General features: G+C 41.3%; 1 protein-coding gene across 1 annotated transcript in view; it reads right to left on the bottom strand.

Annotated features, from left to right (window-relative positions):
* The window catches only part of EPDR1 (ependymin related 1), a 34,269-nt gene that overhangs the window by 20,513 nt on the left and 977 nt on the right, over positions 1-12,779 (bottom strand). The gene's annotated exons all lie outside the window — the stretch shown is intronic.

Raw genomic sequence — 12,779 nt, 5'->3', positions numbered from 1 at the left:
TATGTGAATATGATAAAACCACAGTTGCAGATGATATTAAGAGATACTGAAAGAATAAAACCCAACATCTTTCTTTGCTGCATTCACTGCATCAGCTCTGTGCTCTATATTACCGTTTAAAAGCCTTTACCACGTTCAAGAACAAAACTGCCCTTGGAAAACTTTGGGGTAAATCTGGCCATTCCCCCTCAGAAATATTAATTTCTGAGGCAACAGGTATCCATACAAAAAGAAGATTTCCAGGCACATTATTTAAGGAGAAATTCCCAGCTGTGCAGGAGCTAAATGCTGTACAGGCCACACACCAGCTTTCCTGTGTAGGGTTTCACCAAAATAGATGGTAAATGCCAAGCACACCACATTTTTAGGAACCCTCTTACCTACCAAGTCTTCTGATTTTCAGACAGAGCAACAACCTCACCATGAATTCCCACAAAAGAACTGACAAGAAGACAGCAGATAAGGCTCACTAAGTCTGAAAGTACCAGAACTGACAGAGAAACCCATGGGAGACATCAGAGATTGAAGCCTCAGTGGAAAGTCTAGGAAGTGGTCGCCTTCTTTGCTATCTTACACCTTGTTTTTCTGCAACTGGTTCCAAGTTTAGCATAAGAACAGAGCAGAACAGAAGCAAAGGTTTTTCTTTCTTTATCCTGCTGGTAAGTGGTGCCATTCTGTGGAGGGGTTTTTGTTTTTTCGTTTTTTTTTTTTTTCTCGATTCATTAAAGCCTTAAGAAAAAGTAAGTCAGTTCTTTAAAAATATTAGAAAGTAGTTTGTTCCCAATAGGCAGCCTGAATTATTAGTTACAGGCATCATGAAACTTTTCCTTCTTTACTGCTAAGTCAAGTAAAGCAGCTGATAGTGTGTTTTGAACATACACTCAAAATTATGAAATATTTGGCAACAGTTATAAAGGAGCTGATTCTGAAGAGCACAATACTGCACAAGAAGTCAATCAACAAGGGTCAGTGAAACCATTTATGAAATGAATTACTTGTGAACTATTCAACTGACCAAAAGGTAAATATGCAGTGCATTATTACAACGTTGTTTTTCAAAGAGAGTAAAGAAACAAGGTTCATCCTAAGTAACCTTAATATGAGATGTTGAAATATCTGTGGTAATTTTGGTCTTCTGCATTGTTTTGCTATCAGTCACATTTCATTTCATTATGAACTATCCTCAGGATAAATAATACATGTGGCAAATAAGTTATTCAGAAAGTATGCAATATTACCTTCCATTTGAGAAGTGAAAATAACTTTCATGAACCTAAGCATAAGCTCCTTCTCAAATATTTCATATTAAAAGGCAATTTCAACTGCAACGAAGAGATTGTTTTTGTCTATAATTTAGGGACGAGCTGGAGCAAAACAGTTTTACCCTCCTAGGATTCAAAAGAAGGCAGCAATCAAGATTTTTACTACTCTTCCAGAATTCTAGAAACCTTATGAACTTTTATATCTGTAGCTTTTAGATGGCTCTTTGGGGACATACGGGTTGAATAAGTAATACTTGTATTTATATTAACTTTCAAACTGTGTTTCTTTTTTATTTAAAAAAAAATGCAGACAGATCTCCAGGTTTAGAATAATATGTTACCTATCAATGATATCTAATAATCCAAATCTTCTTAACTACCAAAATCTTACAGGATGGTTTTTTTTTTTTGCATCAGACAAGAACTCAATAATGTCCCAACATCACTCAACCATGCATTGTTTTATATGCAAAAGAAATAAGCTCTACACATGCTGTGTGGCATCCACACACATTACCAGTAACTTTCCCATTACTCTTCCAATACAGCTGTGCACACCAGTGACCCTGATTTACAAGGCTGATTGACTGGGATAATTTCCAACCTATGCATCCAGTCCCTTCTGGTCCTCTCACACGGACACAGGGGAAGCAATAGAGGGGGACCCAAGTGCCAGATAATTTTAAAGCAACAAGGAGCTATTCAGTAGAGAAAGTCAGAAGCCTGGATAGAAGCTTCCTCTGGGCTGAATTTGGCTGACAAAATATAGTCTAGATGACGCCAGAATGAAAGGGTAAATGTCATAAGCAATGAAAGGGATAAAATAGGCTTTCATGGAATGAATAGCTCAGCAGCTCCCAAAACATATGAAAACTTACTAGCCAGAGAATGAAAAATTGTAGCAACTACAGTGTGAGCACTGTACAAGAAGAAAGTGCCTCCCAAATTCATGCTCTGATGCCAGCAATTCTGAAAATCATGCAAATCCTAAAACAAAATCTGAAAAAGCAAAAAAAAAAAAAAAAGAAAAACAGAATAGTCATTGCTAAGTTATGGGAACAGGCCTACTGACTATAGGAATGTTGCTAATAAAATTCTCAGAGCAAGAGCAAGAATTGCAAAAATTACTCTGACCTTATTCACTTTTTGTGGTACAAGGGAAGCATCTTTTAATAATCAAGTGTGACATAAAGGCAAATGTGTGCACATACGTACCCGTCAAAAGAATGACTAAACTGATTCTCAAGTAAATCTCTGACAAAGATGTGTATTTATAAAAGGTGAAAAAAAATACAAGCTCAGTTGAAAACAAGTGATTCTTTCTTACTTCCACCTGTCATAAATTAGGTTTTAGACAAAGACAGTTATGCTGGTGTTGGAACCCCCTAATTTACTCCTGGGTGTAAAAATACTAAAGGTACTCACCTGGAAATTAATACACTACTAAAAACAAGGATTGTCTCACACGTTGAGCCTCCTTCACATAAAGGAACATAGTCTTGGCAGAAAATCCTATCAGGTATCAGAGTGACCACGATATAGGCAAAAAAGCTGTCCTCCAGAGCCTCGGAAGGACACAAAGTTTCCCTGTGGAATCTAAGATCTCTTGTCAACATACATGTATCTCCCCAAGAGCCATAAAAGTCAGGCGGTAAACAAAAACAGCTGGAAGAAACAGGTCTGTCTGGCAGAGATGAGGAGACGTTTCACTGGCCAGTGCTACCTTCAGGTTATGCAATGCCATGCTGGGCATAATGCTCCTTATTCTAGGAGAGCCAAAATATTGCACAAGGTGGCCCTGTTCCACCCAGACATCACCCCCTCTCCAGCATGCCAGACACTATACTATGCCTTAAAAACATTTCAGAGGAGAAAATAATTTCCCCTTTGAGTTAAGAAGAGCAACAGGTAAAACTACTTTGAGAGAGAGAACTTGGCAAGTTGCTGAGCATGCAATTCCTTGCAAATCTACAGGGAAGGCCAAGCTAAAGGCCATCTGAAGATAGCAATGAAGTTAACCAACATGAGAGTCAGGAGTTGGACTGCTGCTACAGCTATGCAGATCCACAGCCCAAATATCACTAGCCAGATGGTCACAAGTCCATTTGCCCAGAAAGCAGCCTCAGTATGACAGGCATGGGAAAACTTTTCTCCAGTTCTTGCACAGACCTGATGCTTAAAAAAACAGCTTGAGAAGAAAATCCTGTCCTATTTTCTACTATGCTCATCCCTGAATTGACAACAGTCCACCTTCAAATCTGCGTCAGTTTCTAACTGTACATATTTATTTACATTCCTCCTATTGCTACTCTTACCTTTTCATTACACCTGGCCACTGTAGCAAGCATTCTTCTTTCCCCAAGCTCTTTTAAATTTAACCTTCCCCCATATTATGAGACAGATTGTGTATTTATTCTTTTTTTTAAAAAACACAGTATTTGCTGCGCCTTTGTCCCTTCCTGAATTGAAGCATCTAATCATGTGAAGTTCAGCCACCAGCTCACAGCAAAATGAAGAGGATGGAAGATATTTGAACCCTATCTTTCAATTTTGCATAAGATAATGATGTCATAAACAGATAAAGGCAAAAATTACTACCATTTCACTGACTTCACTTGCCTATGAAAATGTCATTCAGTTGAAAACCTGTCCCATGCAGTTAAGAAACGGACAAGCGTGCTGGTATGTAAAACAAATCAGTTCTCTAGGTAGAGAAGAAAGCTTTCAGGGTAGGATGACCTCTAACAGAAAAAGAGCACAAGAAAAGCATCCTCTGACCTACAAAGTGATAAATTTATACATAAATTCTCATCACATGAACAAATCAATAGTGATACCAATCAAAGAACAGCAACAGCACAAAATTTAAGTATAATAGTGTGCAAATGGACTGCAAAATGAAATGTAGGGAAGGAAAAAAAAATACTTTTCTGTTCTTATAATCAAAAACCAATATCCTGCCTCCTCCCCTGAACACTTCCTTTCTTCTAATTGGCAACTGCCTACCAAAATTTATCCTTGGAAGTGCTGGCAGAGGCAGGGTGTGGACTGGATTCAGAGGCACAGGCTTTATCACCACATCTTCCAGTTCCACTCAGATGACACAATATTTAAAGCTATCCACCACAGTTATACCATTGCTGTCATTAATAAGGCTAAGGGCTGAATGATGGTTTCAGTTTTGGCAGTGTGGACCAACCTCAGGAATTGAGGCTGAGTTTGAACTGGAAATGGAGAAGTATATTTCTTGTATATACTTCCCACACATGTGCATCTAACATAAAGACTTAGGGTGAGATCCTTGCGCCAAAGGCAAAATTCTCATAAACTTCACTAAGTCTGCAGTCCTGAGTAAGCAAAAGTCAGCAAAAAGTAATGAAAAAACCTTTTGCTTCTTAACCCAAACTCTTCAGCTTTTCAATATGCTCTCAACTGTAACGTATGCAGCTGTCATATCCAAACCCCATGTCTTTCCGGCATACCAAGGAAAATACAGTTCAACTGCATACGGCAGATAAACAGTGGAACTCAACAATTCTGTGTCCCCCCTGGTCCTAGTGCTCACCAAATTCCAGGATGCAGGTAGTACCTCCTAAGTCTTGATTCTGTGAACACTTCACAGCTGCTTCCCAGCTGCTGGGAAACACCAGACTCTATCCCCTCACCCTGCAACGGAAGGCATCCCAGCACACACACACCACTCAACAGCCCGGGGACACCTACAGCCACAACAGTAAACTGATGGATACATACCACTAGGAAGGGACTGTGTCCTAAACCACCCTATTGTGTCGTGCATTGTAATTGTTATGAACCAATCTGGAATGCTGAGAAATCGAGAGCCCACAGATAGTAACGATTACAGAAACTTACAGTGGTTTTACTAACTGCATGAATAGGCAGATTTCTGGAGGCATTTCAGTAAATGCTCTCTTGGATTCCTGAAGCTGTTTTAAGTTACTGGCCCTTTTACATTAAGGAGACCTGGATCCTTAACTTAAACAGATTAGAGTTGAAGAAGTAATTTACCAAATGGTAAAGTATCCTTTGGATGTTTTTATCCCTTGGATTTCTCTGAATACAATGTACAGTCAGTTTTATTCTCAGCTCATAGCAGCGCAAGATCAGCCCTAAATTAGAAGATTATGGTTTATTGTTCAGAGATACTTTTTCAGACAAATGACATTTGGTTCTGGAAGAATAGGTGTGATGTTGCCAGTTGTGCCATTTGAATTACATCAGGCCTCGAGCTGAATGGAGCCCAAATTAAGATCATGAATATAAAGATTTCTTTCATCAAGTTTGTTTAGCTGTGCAGTCACACCATCATCAACTGTCTGCGCGCTGTCTGCAGGCATAGAACAAATTATGAACTTCAATCTCTCTGTTCATCTCCACTCTAATTCACTACCAAAAAACAAAACTCTGATTAAAAATGACAGTGACTTATCTTGTGAAAACACTGGTCCTCTGGTCTGAGTTGCAGAAATGTAGGCATACATACATTAGTGCAGTTCTGATTTTGCTTTAAATTTTACTGCAATGCCCAATAGTACAAATGAGCCGTAAGTTTCAATGCAAACACACGCTACCCCAAAGAGTTCAAACAGACAAGGAAGAGATCATTAAGAGGAAGCATTCCCCAGACTTTAAATTAGTATCAACATCAATACAGTGCCAGTGGCTATCATTTAAGAGTGTTTTTTAGAAAAACAAAACTTCTTGGTGAGAACTTCTATTTTTTTAAGAACATCCAGTCAACAATATTTACAACTGATGTGATACTAATGACCCCATTGAATGTCTGACAGTGTTTTCTAAGCACAACAACCAGCAGTCCAGTAAATTACCAATTTGGAGGCACTGGACACTGCTTACCTACATTTTCTCTCCAGCTTTAAAGGGTTTTGTGGATCCTGCTCTTTCAAACTTAAGAGACAGTTTACTTTTTGCAGTTTGGGTGGGTGCTGTCTTTCAGCAGTGTATGAAACAGCTCCAGAGTACTTATCATAAACAAGGGGTTTGAGATCCCTACACTAAATAGAATACATCACCTCAAAGCAACGGATCTGCTTTATTCATCCTCAGTTACCTTTTCTTTTTCCACAATAACTCTGACAAAGATGCTGCTGTCCAAGGAAGTTATCAACAGCATGAAACACAAGACAGCAAAAGCATTGCTAAGCAAACAGTTCCCAGCTTCCTCTCATAGAGTTCACTTGCTTGTTAGTGCTGCATCTTGACAGCTGAAGACTTACAACTTCCTTCCCTGAGTGTTTTCATCTCTTCCCAACCAGCTCACCTGTAACAATGAAGGCAACCGGCTTCACTGCCTCAATGAACTGTATGGCCTGGTTGACCTCCAATAAGATCAAGAACTTCAAAAGCGAAATGGCTGTTGGCTCCCATGGGCAGAAACAAACAGAATGAACAGTATGGGCAAGACAAGATGTCTCTCCATGCAGCCCTCATGGACCACTGCTCCTTCCTTGTACAGTACTCCTCTCCAAGGAACTGCCCGCCTCTGCAGGCAGCATCATAAAGAAGCTCAGTAAACCAACTCATAAATCGGCTTATGATTGGAATGCAAAAAGTTGAGGCTTGCACAGTAAATCAACACACATGGCTCTCACTAGAACAACTGCTGCATGCTTCAGGCCGTTGCCTAGAATCGGACTCCCAGCCTGCATCCATTGCAGCAGCTTTTCAGTGTCGCCTTTTCCAAAATGAGAGTTGTTAGCAGCAGCAAGCACCTGAAAGAATCTGGCATTTATCAGAGGAAAGTAAATGCAGGAGGTTTGTGGAGTTTCTCTTAGTTCTTGTTTTCAAAAGTGCCTTATATACACAGCAGCTTATGAAGCATTTTAGATCTCAAAAACTTGCATTAGATTTCATGAAACTGCTGAAAATTCAATTCTATGTTTCACTGCAAATTAAGGGTCTTGGAAGTCTGCACATTCTACATAATCTTAAAAATGGGGCTTGGGTTCCCAAGCAACTTGGTCAATTCTGAAAATTTTACCCATGATCATTGTTCATTCCCCTAAACATTAAGCTGCTGAAACCACTCCCAAAACCAAGTCTGGGAAACAAATTTGCAGTCTCTCAGGGTAGCTCAATACTTAGCCTGTTGAGTCACCATAATGACCACAGAACGGATGGATTATATGATTTTAATAGGTCAGACACCGCTGTTTTTTCCTTTACAATCACACATCCTAAAACAACTAAGAAGTAGTTTAGACAAGAGTCAGACACGCATGCCCACACTGTGTTTATTTTGAAAAGTCATCACCTCTTCTCCAGATGAATACTGTTATATTTGCACCTGACCATACGCTGCTTCTCTTCAGTCAAGGATGGGGATTGACACATGCATGCAAACAGCCTGCTGGAATAACAGACATGTTTCTTCAAACGCGGCTTTGTTAAGCTCCTCTACTGTACTAGCAGGCTGTGTTGCCAAGCAAAGGAGTCAATCCTGCCCATAACTGTGCCTCTCTTTTGCCAATACGATTTAAACTAAAGAAATTACTAACTTGCACTTCAGTTTTTAAATAAACACTGATATGATATCTACAAGGTTGTTTTTTCTGCTGTTATGCGTTTTAAGGCAACAACCCTAGCAGTCTCAAATAAACAGGTAACATAATGTACTGCACATTGTACAAAGGCCCATGGAGTTTACTGTTAAAATGCATTCATAGAAGAGAGAAATGAATTTTCTTCCTCCTACTGACTTTCCTGATCACACAGAAATTTCTTTCTTCCCACCATCACATTTCTCACTGGACAAACTGTAACTGGGCCTCCTGTGAAAATCATTCTGTAAAAACAGTATGGAAGATGAGCATGAAACCCTATGAATACAACATATGGTAAGTATCACCCCAGCCCTTGAACAATACTTGTGTGATTTTTGCTCTGCTCTCCACTTCATGCTTTTCTTCCTTCGTAACTGAGCACTAGCGCCTGCTGACTGGCTTCAGCAGTGCCATGTAGTACACTTCTTGTTCTATTTCTCCAAGAAAATGAAAGGTGATGCAGGACATGTGAAGTTCTGGCTGCAATGCAGTCAGCAGGATTTTTGATTTAGACTTTTGTAGTGCCAGGTTTTCTCACTGTTTTGTAACGATGTGATGCTCAAATCTGAACTGGCAGATGTTACCTTAAAATGAACACTTCTACCCCAACAGCAAAATCGTGCTGATGACTGTTACCTATTTTGTGACGTGGCCAATGGAGGGTTGAACAAGAATACAAAAAGAAGTAACTCCATGTAGCAGGCAATAAAGGATTAAAAAACACATCCCATTTTTTAACAGGTAACATGACACAGCTCTGCCTCAAGAACTCAGAGGGCAGACTTTGGACTGTTCAGAAGGTTGGTTGGCAAAGTCCCATGGGAGACGGTCCTTCAGGGCAAGGGAGCCCACGAGGGCTGGGTGCTCTTAAAAAATGAAATCCTAGCAGCTCAAGAGCAGGCCATCCCTGTGTTCCGGAAAATGAGCCGGTGGGGGAAAAAGCCAGCTTGGTTGAGCAGGGAGACCTTGAGATGCATCAAAAAGAAGAAGAATGTCTATGAGCTTTGGAGGAAGGGACAGGCGTCTTGGGTGGGCTACAGGGAGGAAGTGAGATCATGCAGGGAAATATATCAGGAGGGCTAAGGCCCAACTAGAAATCAAATTGGCTAAGTCTGTGAAAGATAATAAAAAAATCTTTCTACAAATACATTAACAAGAAAAGGAGGACTATGGAGAATATTCAGTCCCTATTGGATGCAGAAGGAACAACAGTGACAGGGGATAAGGACAAGGCTGAGGTACTTAATGCCTTCTTTGCCTCAGTCTTCAATAGCAAGGAAAGTTTTTCCCTCTGTCTACAAACCCAGGAGTTAGAGGAGCAGAATGAGGCTCCCATGATCCAAGAGGAGGAGGTTAGAGACTTGCTTGCCCACCTAGACACCCACAAGTCTATGGGGCCAGATGGGATCCACCCAACAGCATTGAAGGAGCTGGCGGATGTCCTTTCCAAACTCCTTTCCATCATCTTCCAGCGGTCCTGGCTGACTGAGGAAGTTCCACTAGACTGGAGGCTGGCTGATGTTGTGCGCATCTACAAGAAGGGTTGCAGGGAGGATCCGGGGAACTACAGGCCTGTCAGTCTGACCTCAGTGCCGGGGAAAGTCATGGAATAGGTGATCTTGAGTGCTATCATGAAGCACAGGCAAGAGAACTGGGTGATCAGGCCCAGTCAACATGGGTTTACGAAAGGCAGGTCTTGCCAAACTAACCTGATCACCTTCTATGACAAAGTGACTCAACTAGTGGATGAGAGAAAGGCTGTGGATGTAGTCTTCTTGGACTTCAGCAAAGCCTTTGACACAGTTTCTCACAGCATTCTGCTTCAGAAACTGTCAGCCCCTGGACTGGACAGGTGCACACTCTCCTGGGTTGAAAACTGGCTAGATGGCCGGGCCCAGAGAGTGGTGGTCAATGGAGTTAACTCCAGCTGGAGGCCAGTCACAAGTGGGGTTCCACAGGGCTCAGTACTGGGTACAGCCCTGTTCAATGTCTTTATCAATGACCTGGATGAAGGCATTGAGTGCACCCTCAGCAAGTTTGCAGATGACACTAAGCTGGGTGGAAGTGTGGATCTGCTGGAGGGTAAGGAGGCTCTGCAAAGGGATCTGAACAGGCTGGACTGCTGGGCCGAGGCCAATGGCATGAGGTTTAACAAGGCCAAATGCCGGGTCCTGCACATGGGGCACAACAACCCTATGCAGCGCTACAGACTGGGGCAAGAGTGGCTGGAGAGCTGCACGGAGGAGAAGGACCTGGGGGTGCTGGTTGACAGCCGACTGAACATGAGCCAGCAGTGTGCCCAGGTGGCCAAGAAGGCCAATGGCATCTTGGCTTGTATCAGAAATGGGGTCACCAGCAGGTCCAGGGAGGTTATTCTCCCTCTGTACTCGGCACTGGTAAGACCGTACCTTGAGTACTGTGTTCAGTTTTGGGCCCCTCACCACAAGAAGGATGTTGTGGCACGGCAAGGTACACTGGAGAAAACATAAGATGTAGAGTGTAGCTGAGGCTGGGACTGTAAAAGCAGTGAAGAATAAATTTTAGTAATGAATCCAACTGGGACAGATTTTCTCTGAAAAGCTCAGCCTAGGATCATCATTTTCATTTTTTACTAAGCAGCAGTATAGGCAGTTCACAGTATGATCCACAAAATCACAAACCCAACTAGCTTACTGAAAAAAACAACAACTGCTTTAACAAACCAACTTCACTTGGTTGTACAGCGAGTGAGCACGTGCTCACGCGTGCTCAGGTGACAACACTGCAGGTGGTCGATGGGGAGTGGGCAGCCTTTACCGTCACAGTCATTGCATCTCGGGTGCTCTTGCAATGACTGGTGAGCAAAGAATTTATGCTAATGAAGTAGTTATGGGATAGCTACCTTACTGTTATTTCTCAGGAGCTTACTTAAAACACTGGGTTGATGTAGGTATGAAGATACCACATAGCAAATCACATGAATTTGAAACATACATCTACAACGAAAACTAAAAGTTTCGGGTTTTCCTGTGGTTATGAGGCTACAAGCCATTCCACAAAAGCAGATTGTGTCCTAGATTAACCTTAGCCAACTAACCTCAATAGGACTGTGTCTGACTAAGATCTCTATCTGCAACCTTCAGAAAACACTTGGTATAAAAATTTGGTTGTTGGCCAACTCTGATTGCTGCAAGTAAGTTACAACTGATAGAAGCAAAATGTGTCCATTTGTGAAGTTATTTTTCAAAAGGCAGGATAAATCCCCTTGCTTCTAACTTCTGAAGGCTTCAGTTTATGACTCACTGTGTTCACAGTGAAGTGGTGATCACAACTCCAGACCTGATCCAACACACATTGAAATCAATCAAAGTTTTTCCATTGTCTTTAATGGAAGCTGTGTCACGCCCTTCGCAGACACTAGCTGTGCACATAACAAAACCCTCCAGTCCTGAAACACAGTCAGCCTGGAAAACAGCAAGGATCCCTGAAGTCAAAGATTGTCTACAACAACAACAAAAAAATGAACACAGGAAAAAAAGAACAGAGAGATGCTTTAAGTGCACCTGTCTGCACCCCGCCTCTTTCTAGCACTATCAGTCCAGACAGAGCTGCATCCAGAGCAAATATTTATCAAAAAAATGTAAAAAGAACTGATCCTGACAAAAGCCAAAATCTGTCTCAGAGGAGAAAATGTAGAGTAATTGTTCAATCTCAAAGTTTTCAAATAAAAAAACCCTAAGCTTGAAGAAATGAGCCCAGTACAACTTGGAAGCTAGAAAAGGCCTGCATTAGACTTTGTATCACAGTTTTGTGCTTGTCAAACGTGAAGGTCAACCCAGGACTTCTAAAAGGGGAGTCTGAGCACAGTCAGTGTCAGACTCAATGCTGTATGTTAGCAGACCAGCAACAAACATCTTTATATTGCCTTTAACATTCTTCACATGGCTCCTATAGGATAACAGTAATAAAGAAAAAAAGCTCACAATGAGAGAAAGCTAAGCTTTAAAATGAGACACATAAACCAATTTTAAGAGTATTTTGGGCTGTCTCAGATAAAGGATAAAGGAAGAGCAAACACTTGGAAAGATTAAAACAATGTCCATGATACTGGTAATGAATTGATCATCAAAAGGAAAACAGGCCAGGAGCAAAAAAGAATATTGATCTTTCAACAGCAGGAACCATTTAGTTTGGATGATGCAGCACTTGTAGGCTCAACTTCACCTTGGCTTACTCATGCCCAGGACCGACGCACTATTATTTGAACAATTTCTGAGTGGGAGAGGTGGAGGCATGGGCAGTCTGGCTACCCTCCCACTAACAGGTATGTTGTGACATGATATCTGACAGTTCCTAACCTCTTGGTACCCAGAAACATCTCACTTAGGAAGACCTCTCGAGGCTGGTAATTTCTTCCACCCAGTCTGTCAGGGCCTCAGCTTGGTATGGTGAGGAGGAAAAAAGAGGCCATTCTTCAGTCAGCTTTTTTCTGCACTTATTTTTTAGCAAATCAAGAAATAGACAATGACGCAGAGATTCAGTTGAGTTAGGTACAGGCTTAACACACATAGACTGTATAAATTAAGAACAGAGAAGTATTCCAGGACTGGAGGGCCTGTGCAATGTGAGTAACTACCACAGGTAACAGATGCATCCAGACCCCCTGCACTGACTTAGCACTCGCAGGAACTGATAATGACCAGAGAACTTGTAAAATGCAGCTCAAACTTGTTAATAAACTACTGAGGTAGACACCCTTCTCCCCATGACATTATGCCTGCATTCACGCACAAATTCTTCATTATATTGATTGTAGCTCACATCTCGTGCTGTGGGATTTTTTTTTTTATTCGGTTCCCATTTCATTAAAACCAAAAAAATAGTCAGGGGAAAACAATTATTTCCAAGGTAAATTATATCCAAGTGTAAAAAGCTGATGCTATTGATTATAAAT

Source organism: Cuculus canorus, chromosome 2 (assembly GCF_017976375.1).
Source record: "Cuculus canorus isolate bCucCan1 chromosome 2, bCucCan1.pri, whole genome shotgun sequence".
In the NCBI taxonomy this organism is placed as follows: domain Eukaryota; kingdom Metazoa; phylum Chordata; class Aves; order Cuculiformes; family Cuculidae; genus Cuculus; species Cuculus canorus.
This window is presented reverse-complemented; position numbering and strand designations above follow the sequence as displayed.